Raw genomic sequence first — 16693 nt, forward strand, 5'->3', positions numbered from 1 at the left:
AGCTTTGTAGATATTTCCATGTATATGCAGATAGCTGTGTAGATATTTCCATTTTCATGCAGATAGCGGTGTAGATATTTTCATGTTCATACAGATAGCGGTGCTGATATTTCCATGTTTATACAGGTAGCGGTGTAGATATTTCCATGTTTATACAGATAGCGGTGTAGATATTTCCATGTTTATACAGATAGCGGTGAAGATATCTCCATCTTAATACAGACGGCGGTGTAGATATTTATATGTTCATACAGATGGCGGTGCAGATATTTCCATGTTCACACAGATGGCGGTGTAGATATATCCATGTTAATAGAGATAGCGGTGTAGTTATTTCCATGTGTAAAGAAATAGCTTTGTAGATATTTCCATGTATATGGAGATAGCTATGTAGATATTTCCATTTTCATGCAGATAGCGGAGTAGATATTTCCATGTTCAAACAGTTAGCGGTGTAGATATTTCCATGTTCATACAGATAGCGGTGTAGATATTTCCATGTTCAAACAGTTAGCGGTGTAGTTATTTCCATGTTCATACAGATAGCGGTGTAGATATTTCCATGTTTATACCGATAGCGGTGAAGATGTATGCATGTTTACACAGATAGTGTTGTAGATATTTCCATGCTCATACAGATAGCGGTGTAGATATTTCCATGTTCATCCAGATGGCTATGTAGATATATCCATGTTCATTCAGATGGCGGTGTAGATATTTCCATGTTCATAGAGACAGCGGTGTAGATATTTCCATGTTCATACATATAGCGGTGTAGATATTTCCATGTTCATCCAGATGGCTATGTAGATATATCCATGTTCATTCAGATGGCGGTGTAGATATTTCCATGTTCATACAGATAGCTGTGTAGATATTTCCATGTTTAAACAGATAGTGGTGAAGATGTATACATGTTTACACAGATAGCGGTGTAGATATTTCCATGCTAATACACATAGCGGTGTAGATACTTCCGTGTTCATCCAGATGGTTGTGTAGATATATCCATGTTCATACAGATGGCGGTGAAGATATTTCCATGTTCATACAGATAGCGGTGTAGATATTTCCATGTTCATACAGACAGCGGTGTAGATATTTCCATGTTCATACAGATAGTGTTGTAGATATTCCCATGTTCATACAGATAGCGGTGTAGCTATTTCCATGTTCATACAGATAGCGGTGTAGATATTCCCATGTTCATAGAGATAGCGGTGTAGATATTTCCATGGTCATACAGATAGTGGTGCTGATATTTCCATGTTTATACAGGTAGCGGTGTAGATAATTCCATGTTTATACAGATAGCGGTGTAGATATTTCCATGTTCATACAGATAGCGGTGCTGATATTTCCATGTTTATACAGGTAGCGGTGTAGATATTTCCATGTTTATACAGATAGCGGTGTAGATATTTCCATGTTTATACAGATAGCGGTGTAGATATTTCCATGTTTATACAGATAGCGGTGTAGATATCTCCATCTTAATACAGATGGCGGTGTAGATATTTATATGTTCATACAGATGGCGGTGCAGATATTTCCATGTTCATACAGACGGTGGTGTAGATATTTCCATGTTTATAGAGATAGCGGTGTAGTTATTTCCATGTGTAAAGAAATAGCTTTGTAGATATTTCCGTGTATATGCAGATAGCTGTGTAAAGATTTCCATTTTCATGCAGATAGCGGTGTAGATATTTCCTTGTTCAAACAGTTAACGGTGTAGATATTTCCATGTTCATACAGATAGCGGTGTAGATATTTCCATGTTTATACAGATAGCGGTGAAGATGTATGCATGTTTGCACAGATAGTGGTGTAGATATTTCCATGTTCATACAGATAGCGGTGTAAATATTACCATTTTCATACAGATAGTGGTGTAGATATTTCCATGTTCATACAGATAGCGGTGTAGATATTTCCATGTTCATACAGATAGCGGTGTTGATATTTCCATGTTCATCCAGAAGGCTGTGTAGATATTTCCATGTTCATACAGATAGCGGTACTGATATTTCCATGTTGATACAGGTAGCGGTGTAGATATTTCCATGTTCATACAGATAGCGGTGTAGGTATTTCCATGTTCATACAGATAGCGGTGTAGATATTTCCATGTTCATACAGATAGCGGTGTAGCTATTTCCATGTTCATACAGATAGCGGTGTAGATATTTCCATGTTCATCCAGATGGGTGTGTAGATATATCCATGTTCATACAGATGGCGGTGAAGATATTTCCATGTTCATACAGATAGCGGTCTAGATATTTCCATATTTATACAGATATCGGTGTAGATATTTCCATGTTCATACAGATAGCGGTGTAGATATTTCCATGTTCATACAGATAGCGGTGTAGATATTTCCATGTTTATACAGATATCGGTGTAGATATTTCCATGTTTATACAGATAGCGGAGTAGATATCTCCATCTTAATACAGATGGTGGTGTAGATATTTATATGATCATACAGATGGCGGTGCAGATATTTCCATGTTCATACAGATGGCGGTGTAGATATTTCCATGTTTATAGAGATAGCGGTGTAGTTATTTCCATGTGTAAAGAGATAGCTGTATAGATATTTCCATGTATATGCAGATAGCTTTGTAGATATTTCCATTTTCATGCAGATAGCGGTGTAGATATTTTCATGTTCAAACAGATAGCGGTGTAGATATTTCCATGTTCATACAGATAGCTGTGTAGATATTTCAATGTTTAAACAGATAGTGGTGAAGATGTATACATGTTTACACAGATAGCGGTGTAGATATTTCCATGCTCATACACATAGCGGTGTTGATACTTCCGTGTTCATCCAGATGGCTGTGTAGATATATCCATGTTCATACAGATGGCGGTGAAGATATTTCCATGTTCATACAGATAGCAGTGTAGATATTTCCATGTTCATACAGACAGCGGTGTAGATATTTCCATGTTCATACAGATAGTGCTGTAGATATTCCCATGTTCATACAGATAGCGGTGTAGCTATTTCCATGTTCATACAGATAGCGGTGTAGTTATTCCCATGTTCATAGAGATAGCGGTGTAGATATTTCCATGGTCATACAGATAGCCGTGCTGATATTTCCATGTTTATACAGGTAGCGGTGTAGATAATTCCATGTTTATACAGATAGCGGTGTAGATATTTCCATATTTATACAGATAGCGGTGTAGATATTTCCATGTTTATACAGATAGCGGTGTAGATATTTCCATGTTTATACAGATAGTGGTGTATATATTTCCATGTTTACAGAGATAGCGGTGTAGTTATTTCCATGTGTAATGAGATAGCTTTGTAGATATTTCCATGTATATGCAGATAGCTGTGTAGATATTTCCATTTTCATGCAGATAGCGGTGTAGATATTTTCATGTTCATACAGATAGCGGTGCTGATATTTCCATGTTTATACAGGTAGCGGTGTAGATATTTCCATGTTTATACAGATAGCGGTGTAGATATCTCCATCTTAATACAGATGGCGGTGTAGATATTTATATGTTCATACAGATGGCGGTGCAGATATTTCCATGTTCATACAGATGGCGGTGTAGATATTTCCATGTTAATAGAGATAGCGGTGTAGTTATTTCCATGTGTAAAGAAATAGCTTTGTAGATATTTCCATGTATATGGAGATAGCTATGTAGATATTTCCATTTTCATGCAGATAGCGGAGTAGGTATTTCCATGTTCAAACAGATAGCGGTGTAGATATTTCCATGTTCATACAGATAGCGGTGTAGATATTTCCATGTTTATACCGATAGCGGTGAAGATGTATGCATGTTTACACAGATAGTGGTGTAGATATGTCCATGTTCATACAGATAGCGGTGTAGATATTTCCATGTTCATCCAGATGGCTATGTAGATATATCCATGTTCATTCAGATGGCGGTGTAGATATTTCCATGTTCATAGAGACAGCGGTGTAGATATTTCCATGTTCATACATATAGCGGTGTAGATATTTCTGTGTTCATCCAGAAGGCTGTGTAGATATATCCATGTTCATACAGATAGCGGTGTAGATATATCCTTGTTCATACAGATAGCGGTGTAGATATTTCCATGTTCATACAGATAGCGGTGTAGATATTTCCATGTTCATCCAGATAGCGGTGTAGATATTTCCATGTTTATACAGATAGCGGTGAAGATATATGCATGTTTACACAGATAGCGGTGTAGATATTTCCATGTTCATCCAGACGGCTGTGTAGACATATCCATGTTCATACAGATGGTGGTGAAGATATTTCCATGTTCATACAGATGGCTGTGTAGATATATCCATGTTCATACAGATGGCGGTGACTGTATTTCCATGTTCATGCAGACGGTGGTGTAGATATTTCCATGTTTATACAGATAGCGGTGCTGATATTTCCATGTTTATACAGGTAGCGGTGTAGATATTTCCATGTTTATACAGATAGCGGTGTAGATATTTCCATGTTTATACAGATAGCGGTGTAGATATTTCCATGTTTATACAGATAGCGGTGTAGATATCTCCATCTTAATACAGATGGCGGTGTAGATGTTTATAAGTTCATACAGTTGGCGGTGCAGATATTTCCATGTTCATACGTATGGCGGTGAAGATATTTCCATGTTCATACAGATGGCGGTGTAGAAACTTCCATGTTCATACTGATAGCGGTGCTGATATTTCCATGTTTATACAGGTAGCGGTGTAGATATTTCCATGTTTATACAGATAGCGGTGTAGATATTTCCATGTTTATACACATAGCGGTGTAGAAATTTCCATGTTTATACAGATAGCGGTGTAGATATTTCAATGTTTATGCAGATAGTTGTGTAGATATCTCCATCTTAATACAGATGGCGGTGTAGATATTTAAATGTTCCTACAGATGGCTGTGTAGACATATCCATGTTCATAAAGATGGCGGTGAAGATATTTCCATGTTCATACAGATAGCGGTGTAGATATTTCCATGTTCATACAGATAGCGGTGTAGATATTTCCATGTTCATCCAGATGGCTGTGTAGATATTTCCATGTTCATACAGATAGCGGTGCTGATATTTCCATGTTTATACAGGTAGCAGTGTAGATATTTCCATGTATATACAGAGAGCGGTGTAGATATTTCCAGGTTTATACAGATAGCGGTGTAGATATTTCCATGTTTATACAGATAGCGGTGAAGATGTATGCATGTTTACACAGTTAGCGGTGTAGATATTTCCATGTTCATACAGATAGCGGTGTAGATATTTCCATGTTCATCCAGATGGCTGTGTAGACATATCCATGTTCAGAAAGATGGCGTTGAAGATATTTCCATGTTCATACAGGTAGCGGTGTAGATATTTCCATGTTCATACAGATAGCGGGGTAGATATTTCCATGTTCATACAGATGGCTGTGTAGATATATCCATGTTCATACAGATGGCGGTGAAGATATTTCCATGTTCATACAGATAGCGGTGCATATATTTCCATGTTCATACAGATAGCCGTGTAGATATTGCCATGTTTATACCGATAGCGGTGCTGATACTTCCATGTTTATACAGGTAGCGGTGTTCATATTTCCATGCTTATACAGATAGCGGTGAAGATGTATGCATGTTTACACAGATAGCGGTTTAGATATTTCCATGTTCATACAGATAGCGGTGTAGATATTTCCATGTTCATCCAGATGGCTGTGTAGATATATCCATGTTCATACAGATGGCGGTGAAGATATTTCCATGTTCATACAGAGAGCGGTGTAGATATTTCCATGTTCATACAGATAGCGGTGTAGATGTTTCCATGTTTGTACAGATAGCGGTGTAGATATCTCCATCTTAATACAGATGGCGGTGTAGATATTTATATGTTCATACTGATGGCTGTGCAGATATTTCCATGTTCATACAGACGGCGGTGTAGATATTTCCATGTTCATACAGATAGTGGTGTAGATATTTCCATGTGGAAAGAGATAGCTGTGTAGATATTTCCATGTATATGCAGATAGCTGTGTAGATATTTCCATTTTCATGCAGATAGCGGTGTATATATTTCCCAGTTCAAACAGTTAGCGGTGTAGATATTTCCATGTTCAGAAAGATAGCGGTGAAGATGTATGCATGTTTACACAGATAGCGGTGTAGATATTTCCATGTTCATCCAGATGGCGGTGAAGATATTTCCATGTTCATACAGATAGCGGTGTAGATATTTCCATGTTTAAACAGATAGTGGTGAAGATGTATACATGTTTACACAGATAGCGGTGTAGATATTTCCATGCTCATACACATAGCGGTGTAGATACTTCCGTGTTCATCCAAATGGTTGTGTAGATATATCCTTGTTCATACAGATAGCGGTGTAGATATTTCCATGTTCATACAGACAGCGGTGTAGATATTTCCATGTTCATACAGATAGTGGTGTTGATATTTCCATGTTCATACAGATAGCGGTGTAGCTATTTCCATGTTCATACAGATAGCGGTGTAGATGTTTCCATGTTCATAGAGATAGCGGTGTAGATATTTCCATGGTCATACAGATAGCGGTGCTGATATTTCCATGTTTATACTGGTAGCGGTGTAGATAATTCCATGTTTATACAGATAGCGGTGTAGATATTTCCATGTTTATACAGATAGCGGTGTAGATATTTCCATGTTTATACAGATAGCGGTGTAGATATTTCCATGTTTATACAGATAGTGGTGTAGATATTTCCATGTTTATAGAGATAGCGGAGTAGTTATTTCCATGTGTAAAGAGATAGCTGTATAGATATTTCCATGTATATGTAGATAGCTGTGTAGATATTTCCATTTTCATGCAGATTGCGGTGTAGATATTTCCATGTTCATACAGATAGCGGTGTAGATATTTCCATGTTCATACAGATAGCGGTGCTGATATTTCCATGTTTATACAGGTAGCGGTGTAGATATTTCCATGTTTATACAGATAGCGGTGTAGATATTTCCATGTTTATACAGATAGCGGTGTAGATATTTCCATGTTTATACAGATAGCGGTGTAGTTATCTCCATCTTAATACAGATGGCTGTGTAGATATTTATTTGTTCATACAGATGGCAGTGCAGATATTTCCATGTTCATACAGATGGTGGTGTAGATATTTCCATGTTTATAGAGATAGCGGTGTAGTTATTTCCATGTGTAAAGAAATAGCTTTGTAGATATTTCCGTGTATATGCAGATAGCTGTGTAGATATTTCCATTTTCATGCAGATAGCGGTGTACATATTTCCATGTTCAAAGAGATAGCGGTGTAGATATTTCCATGTTCATACAGATAGCGGTGTAGATATTTCCATGTTCATACAGATAGCGGTGTAGATATTTCCATGTTCATCCAGAAGGCTGTGTAGATATTTCCATGCTCATACAGATGGCGGTGTAGATATTTCCATATTCATAGAGATAGCGGTGAAGATATTTCTATGTTCATACAGATAGCGGTGCTGATATTTCCATGTTTATACAGGTAGCGGTGTTGATATTTCCATGTTTATAAAGATAGCGGTGTAGATATTTCCATGTTTATACAGATAGCGGTGTAGATATTTTCATGTTTATACAGATAGCGGTGTAGGTATCTCCATCTTAATACAGATGGCGGTGTAGATATTTATATGTTCATACAGATGGCGGTGCAGATATTTCCATGTTCATACAGATGGCGGTGTAGATATTTCCATGTTTATAGAGACTGCGGTGTAGATATTTCCATGTGTAAAGAAATAGCTTTGTAAATATTTCCATGTATATGCAGATACCTGTGTAGATATTTCCATTTTCATGCAGATAGCGGTGTAGATATTTCCATGTTCAAACAGATAGCGGTGTAGATATTTCCATGTTCATACAGATAGCGGTGCTGATATTTCCATGTTTATACAGATAGCGGTGAAGATGTATGCATGTTTACACAGATAGCGGTGTAGATATTTCCATGTTTATACAGATAGCGGGGTAGATATTTCCATGTTTTTACAGATAGCGGTGTAGATTTCTCCATCTTAATACAGATGGCGGTGTAGATATTTATATGTTCATACAGATGGCCGTGTAGTTATTTCCATGTTCATACAGATGGCGGTGTAGATATTTCCATGTTCATACAGATAGCGGTGTAGTTATTTCCATGTGTAAAGAGAAAGCTGTGTAGATATTTCCATGTATATGCAGATAGCTGTGAAGATATTTCCATTTCCATGCAGATTGCGGTTTAGATATTTCCATGTTCAAACAGATAGCGGTGTAGATATTTTCATGTTCATACAGATAGCGGTGTAGATTTTTCCATGTTCACACAGATAGCGGTGTAGCTATTTCCATGTTCATACAGATAGCGGTGTAGATATTTCCATGTTCATACTGATAGCGGTGTAGATATTTCAATGTTCATACAGATAACGGTGCTGATATTTCCATGTTTATACACGTAGCGGTGCAGATATTTCCATGTTTATACAGATAGCGGTGTAGATATTTCCATGTTTATACAGATAGCAGTGTAGATATTTCCAGGTTTATACAGATAGCGGTGTAGATATCTCCATCTTAATACAGATTGCGGTGTAGTTATTTATATGTTCATACAGATGGCGGTGCAGATATTTCCATGTTCATACAGATGGCGGTGTAGATATTTGCATGTTCATACAGATGGCGGTATAGCTATTTCCATGTTCATGGAGATAGCGGTGTAGATATTTCCATGTTAATCCAGATGGCTGTGTAGAGATATCCATGTTCATACAGATGGCGGTGAAGATATTTCCATGTTCATACAGATAGCGGTTGTAGATATTTCCATGTTCATACAGATAGTGGTGTAGATATTTCCATGTTCATACAGATAGGGGGGCTGATATTTCCATGTTCATACAGATTGCTGTGCTGACATTTCCATGTTTATACAGGTAGCGGTGTAGATATTTCCAGGTTTATACAGATAGCGGTGTAGACATTTCCATGTTTATACAGATAGCGGTGTAGATAATTCCATGTTTATACAGATGGCGGTGTAGATATTTCCATGTTTATGGAGATGGCGGAGTAGATATTTCCATGTTTATAGAGATAACGGTGTAGTTATTTCAATGTTAATAGGCATAGCGATGTAGATATTTCCATGTTTATAGAGACAGAGGTGTAGATGTTTCCTTGTTTATACAGATAGCGGTGTAGATATTTCCATGTTTATAGAGATAGCGCTGTAGACATTTCCAAATTTATACAGATAGCGGTGTAGATATTTAAAGGTTCATACAGATGGTAGTGTGGATATTTCCATCCTTATACAGATAGCGGTGTAGATATTCCCATATTTATACAGATGGCGGTGTTGATATTTCCATCTTTATACAGATAGCGGTGTACATGTTTCCATGTTCATAGAGAAGTCGGTGTAGATATTTCCATGTTTTTAGACATGGCGGTGTAGATATTTCCATGTTCATCCAGATGGCTGTGTAGTTATATCCATGTTCATACAGATGGCGGTGAAGATATTTCCATGATCATGTAGATAGCGGTGTAGATATATCCATGTTCATACAGATAGCGGTGTAGACATTTCCATGTTTATACAGATAGCGGTGTAGATATTTCCATGTTTATACAGATAGCGGTGTAGATATTTCCATGTTTATACAGATAGCGGTATAGATATCTCCATCTTAATAGAGATGGCGGTGTAGATATTTATATGTTCATACAGATGGCGTTGCAGATATTTCCATGTTCATACAGATGGTGGTGTAGATATTTCCATGTTTATAGAGATAGCAGTGTAGTTATTTCCATGTGTAAAGAAATAGCTTTGTAGATATTTCCGTGTATATGCGGATAGCTGTGTAGATATTTCCATTTTCATGCAGATAGCGGTGTAGATATTTCCATGTTCAAACAGATAGCGGTGTAGATATTTCCATGTTCATACTGATAGCGGTGTAGATATTTCCATGTTTATACAGATAGCGGTGAAGATGAATGCATGTTTGCACAGATAGCGGTGTAGATATTTCCATGTTCATACAGATAGCGGTTTAGATATTTCCATGCTCATCCAGAAGGCTGTGTAGATATTTCCATGTTCATACAGATAGCGGTGCTGATATTTCCATGTCTATACAGGTAGCGGTGTAGATATTTCCATGTTCATACAGATAGCGGTGTAGATATTTCCATGTTTATACAGATAGCGGTCTAGATATTTCCATGTTTATACAGATAGCGGTGTAGATATCTCCATCTCAATACAGATGGCGGTGTAGATATTTATATGTTCATACAGATGGCGGTGCAGATATTTCCATGTTCATACAGATGGCGGTGTAGATATTTCCATGTTTATAGAGATAGCGGTGTAGTTATTTCCATGTATAAAGAAATAGCTTTGTAGATATTTCCGTGTATATGCAGATAGCTGTGTAGATATTTCCATTTTCATGCAGATAGCGGTGTAGATCTTTCCATGTTCAAACAGATAGCGGTGTAGATATTTCCATGTTCATGCAGATAGCGGTGTAGATATTTGCATGTTTATACAGATAGCGGTGAAGATGTATGCATGTTTGCACAAATAGCGGTGTAGAGATTTCCATGTTCATACAGATAGCGGTGTAGATATTTCCCTGTTCATACAGATAGCGGTGTAGATATTTCCATGTTCATACAGATAGCGGTGTAGATATTTCCATGTTCATACAGATAGCGGTGTAGATATTTCCATGTTCATCCAGAAGGCTGTGTAGATATTTCCATGTTCATACAGATAGCGGTGCTGATATTTCCATGTTTATATTGGTAGCGGTGTAGATATTTCCATGTTCATACAGATAGCCGTGTAGATATTTCCCTGTTTATACAGATAGCGGTGTGGATATCTCCATCTTAATACAGATGGTGGTGTAGATATTTATATGTTCATGCAGATGGCGGTGCAGATATTTCCATGTTCATACAGATGGCGGTGTAGATATTTCTACGTTTATAGAGATAGTGGTGTAGTTATTTCCATGTGTAAAGAAATAGCTTTGTAGATATTTCCATGTATATGCAGATAGCTCTGTTGATATTTCCATTTTCATGCAGATAGTGGTGTAGATATTTCAATGTTCATACAGATAGCGGTGGAGATATTTCCATGTTTATACAGATAGCGGTGAAGATGTATGCGTGTTTACACAGATAGCGGTGTAGATATTTCCATATTCATTCAGGTAGCGGTGTAGATATTTCCATGTTCATCCAGATGGCTGTGTAGATATATCCATGTTGATACAGATCGCGGTGAAGATATTTCCATGTTCATACAGATAGCGGTGTAGATCTTACCATGTTCATACAGATAGCGGTGTAGATAATTCCATGTTCATACAGATAGAGTTGTAGCTATTTCCATGTTCATACAGATTGCGGTGTAGATATTTCCATGTTCATCCAGATGGCTGTGTAGATATATCCATGTTCATACAGGTGGCGGTGAAGATATTTCCATGTTCATACAGTTAGCAGTGTAGATATTTCCATGTTCATACAGACAGTGGTGTAGATATTTCCATGTTCATACAGATAGCGGTGTATCTATTTCCAAGTTCATACATATAGCGGTGTAGATATTTCCATGTTCATCCAGATGGCTGTGTAGATATTTCCATGTTCATACAGATGGCGGTGCTGATATTTCCATGTTTATACATGTAGCGGTGAAGATATTTCCATGTTTATACAGATAGCGGTGTAGATATTTCCATGTTTATACAGATAGCTGTGTAGATATTTCCATGTTTATACAGATAGCGGTGTAGATATCTCCATCTTAATACAGATGGCGGTGTAGATATTTTTATGTTCATACAGATGGCAGTGAAGATATCTCCATGTTCATACAGATGGCGGTGTAGATATTTCCATGTTAATAGATATAGCGGTGTAGTTATTTCCATGTGTAAAGAAATAGCTTTGTAGATATTTCCATGTATATGCAGATAGCTGTGTAGTTATTTCCATTTTCATGCAGATAGCGGAGTAGATATTTCCATGTTCAAACAGATAGCGGTGTAGATATTTCCATGTTCATACAGATAGCAGTGTAGATATTTCCAAGTTTATACGGATAGCGGTGAAGATGTATGCATGTTTACACAGATAGTGGTGTAGATATTTCCATGTTCATACAGATTGCGGTGTAGATATTTCCATGTTCATTCAGATGGCTATGTAGATATATCCATGTTCATACAGATGGCGGTGTAGATATTTCCAAGTTCATACAGATAGCGGTGTAGATATTTCCATGTTCATACAGATAGCGGTGTAGATATCTCCATCTTAATACAGATGGTGGTGTAGATATTTATATGTTCATGCAGATGGCGGTGCAGATATTTCCATGTTCATACAGATGGCGGTGTAGATATTTCCATGTTTATACAGATAGCGGTGTAGATATCTCCATCTTAATACAGATGGCGGTGTAGATATTTATATGTTCATACAGATGGCGGTGAAGATATCTCCATGTTCATACAGATGGCGGTGTAGATATTTCCATGTTAATAGAGATAGCGGTGTAGTTATTTCCATGTGTAAAGAAATAGCTTTGTAGATATTTCCATGTATATGCAGATAGCTGTGTAGATATTTCCATTTTCATGCATATAGCGGAGTAGATATTTCCTTGTTCAAACAGATAGCGGTGTAGATATTTCCATGTTCAAACAGATAGCGGTGTAGATATTTCCATGTTCATACAGATGGAGGTGTAGACATTTCCATGTTCATACAGATTGCGGTGTAGCTATTTCCATGTTCATACAGATAGCGGTGTAGATATTTCCATGTTCATCCAGATGGCTGTGTAGATATTTCCATGTTCGTACAGATAGTGGTGCTGATATTTCCATGTTTATACAGGTAGCGGTGTAGATATTCCCATGTTTATACAGATAGTGGTATAGATATTTCCATGTTTATACAGATAGAGGTGAAGATGTATGCATGTTTACACAGTTAGCGGTGCAGATATTTCCATGTTCATACAGATAGCGGTGTAGATATTTCCATGTTCATCCAGATGGCTGTGTAGATATATCCATGTTCATTCAGATGGCGGTGAAGATATTTCCATGTTCATACAGATAGCGGTGTAGATATTTCCATGTTCATACAGATAGCTGTGTAGATATTTCCATGTTCATACAGACAGCGGTGTAGATATTTCCATGTTCATACAGATAGTGGTGTAGATATTTCCATCTTCATACAGATAGCGGTGTAGCTATTTCCATGTTCATACAGATAGCGGTGTAGATATTTCCATGTTCATAGAGATAGCGGTGTAGATATTTCCGTGTTCATACAGATAGCGGTGCTGATATTTCCATGTTTATACAGGTAGCGGTGTAGATATTTCCATGTTTATACAGATAGCGGTGTAGATATTTCCATGTTTATACAGATAGCGGTGTAGATATTTTCATGTTTATACAGATAGCGGTGTAGATATCTCCATCTTAATACAGATGGCGGTGTAGATATTTATATGTTCATACAGATGGCGGTGCAGATATTTCCATGTTCATACAGATGGCGGTGTAGATATTTCCATGTTTATAGAGACTGCGGTGTAGATATTTCCATGTGTAAAGAAATAGCTTTGTAAATATTTCCATGTATATGCAGATAGCTGTGTAGATATTTCCATTTTCATACAGATAGCGGTGTAGATATTTCCATTTTCAATCAGATAGCTGTGTAGATATTTCCATGTTCATACAGATAGCGGTGTATATATTTCCATGTTTATACAGATAGCGTTGAAGATGTATGCATGTTAACACAGATAGCGATGTAGATATTACCAATTTCACACAGATAGCGGTGTAGATATTTCCATGTTCATCCAGATGGCTGTGTAGATATATCCATGTTCATACAGATGGCGGTAAAGATATTTCCATGTTCATGCAGATAGCGGTGTAGATATTTCCATGTTCATACAGATAGCGGTGTAGACATTTCCATGTTCATACTGATAGCGGTGTAGCTATTTCCATGTTCATACAGATAGCGGTGTAGATATTTCCATGTGCATCCAGATGGCTGTGTAGATATGTCCATGTTCATAGAGATGGCGGTGTAGATATTTCCATGTTTATACAGATAGCGGTGTAGATATCTCCATCTTAATACAGATGGCGGTGTAGATATTTATATGTTCATACAGATGGCGGTGCAGATATTTCCAAGTTCATTCAGATGGCGGTGTAGATATTTCCATGTTTATAGAGATTGCGGTGTAGATATTTCCATGTGTAAAGAAATAGCTTTGTAGATATTTCCATGTAAATGCAGAGAGCTGTGTAGATATTTCCATTTTCATGCAGATAGCGGTGTAGATATTTCCATGTTCAAACAGATAGCGGTGTAGATATTTCCATGTTCATACAGATAGCGGTGTAGGTATTTCCATGTTCATACAGATAGCGGTGTAGGTATTTCCATGTTTATACAGATAGCGGTGAAGATGTATGCATGTTAACACAGATAGCGGTGTAGATATTTCCATGTTCATACAGATAGCGGTGTAGATATTTCCATGTTCATCCAGATGGCTGTGTAGATATATCCATGTTCATACAGATGGCGGTGAAGATATTTCCATGTTCATACAGATAGCGGTGTAGATATTTCCATGTTCATACAGAGAGCAGTGTAGATATTTCCATGTTCATACAGATAGCGGTGTAGATATTTCCATGTTCATACAGATAGCAGTGTAGATATTTCCATGTTCATACAGATAGCGGTGTAGCTATTTCCATGTTCATACAGATAGCGGTGTAGATATTTCCATGTTCATCCAGATGGGTGTGTAGATAAATTCATGTTCATACAGATGGCGGTGAAGATATTTCCATGTTCATACAGATAGCGGTGTAGATATTTCCATGTTCATACAGATAGCGGTGTAGATATTTCCATGTTCATACAGACAGCGGTGCTGATATTTCCATGTTCATCCAGATGGCTGTGTAGATATATCTGTGTTCATACAGATGGTGGTGAAGATATTTCCATGTTCATACAGATATCGGTGTAGATATTTCCTTGTTCATACAGATAGCCGTGTAGGTATTTCCATGTTCATACATATAGCGGTGCTGATATTTCCATGTTTATACAGATAGCGGTGTAGATATTTCCATGTTTATACAGATAGTGGTGTAGATATTCCCATGTTTATAGAGATAGCGGTGTAGTTATTTCCATGTGTAAAGAGATAGCTTTGTAGATATTTCCATGTATATGCAGATAGCTGTGTAGATATTTCCATTTTCATGCAGATAGCGGTGTAGATATTTCCATGTTCATACAGATAGCGGTGTAGATATTTCCATGTTCATACAGATAGTGGTGCTGATATTTCCATGTTTATACAGGTAGCGGTGTAGATATTTCCATGTTTATACAGATAGCCATGTAGATATTTCCATGTTTATACAGATAGCGGTGTAGATATTTCCATGTTTATACAGATAGCAGTGTAGATATCTCCATCTTAATAGAGATGGCGGTGTAGATATTTATATGTTCATACAGATGGCGGTGAAGATATTTCCATGTTCATACAGATGGCGGTGTAGATATTTCTATGTTTATAGAGATAGCGGTGTAGTTATTTCCATGTGTAAAGAAATAGCTTTGTAGATATTTCCATGTATATGCAGATAGCTCTGTAGATATTTCCATTTTCATGCAGATAGCGGTGTAGATATTTCCATGTTCAAACAGATAGCGGTGTAGATATTTCCATGTTCATACAGATAGCGGTGTAGATATTTCCATGTTTATACAGATAGCGGTGAAGATGTATGCATGTTAACACAGATAGCGGTGTAGATATTTCCATGTTCATACAGATAGCGGTGTAGATATTTCCATGTTCATCCAAATGGCTGTGTAGATATATCCATGTTCATACAGATGGCGGTGAAGATATTTCCATGTTCATACAGATAGCGGTGTAGATATTTCCATGTTCCTACAGATAGCGGTGTAGATATTTCCATGTTCATACAGATAGCGGTGTAGCTATTTCCATGTTCATACAGATAGCGGTGTAGATATTTCCATGTTCATCCAGATGGCTGTGTAGATATATCTATGTTCATACAGATGGCGGTGAAGATATTTCCATGTTCATACAGATAGCGGTGTAGATATTTCCATGTTCATACAGACAGCGGTGTAGATATTTCCATGTTCATACAGATAGTGGTGTTGATATTTCCATGTTCATACAGATAGCGGTGTAGCTATTTCCATGTTCATACAGATAGCGGTGTAGATGTTTCCATGTTCATAGAGATAGCGGTGTAGATATTTCCATGGTCATACAGATAGCGGTGCTGATATTTCCATGTTTATACTGGTAGCGGTGTAGATAATTCCATGTTTATACAGATAGCGGTGTAGATATTTCCATGTTTATACAGATAGCGGTGTAGATATTTCCATGTTTAAACAGATAGCGGTGTAGATATTTCCATGTTTATACAGATAGTGGTGTAGATATTTCCATGTTTATAGAGATAGCGGTGTAGTTATTTCCAT

This window comes from Gorilla gorilla, chromosome 18, assembly GCF_029281585.2.
Source record: "Gorilla gorilla gorilla isolate KB3781 chromosome 18, NHGRI_mGorGor1-v2.1_pri, whole genome shotgun sequence".
Taxonomy (NCBI): Eukaryota; Metazoa; Chordata; class Mammalia; order Primates; family Hominidae; genus Gorilla; species Gorilla gorilla.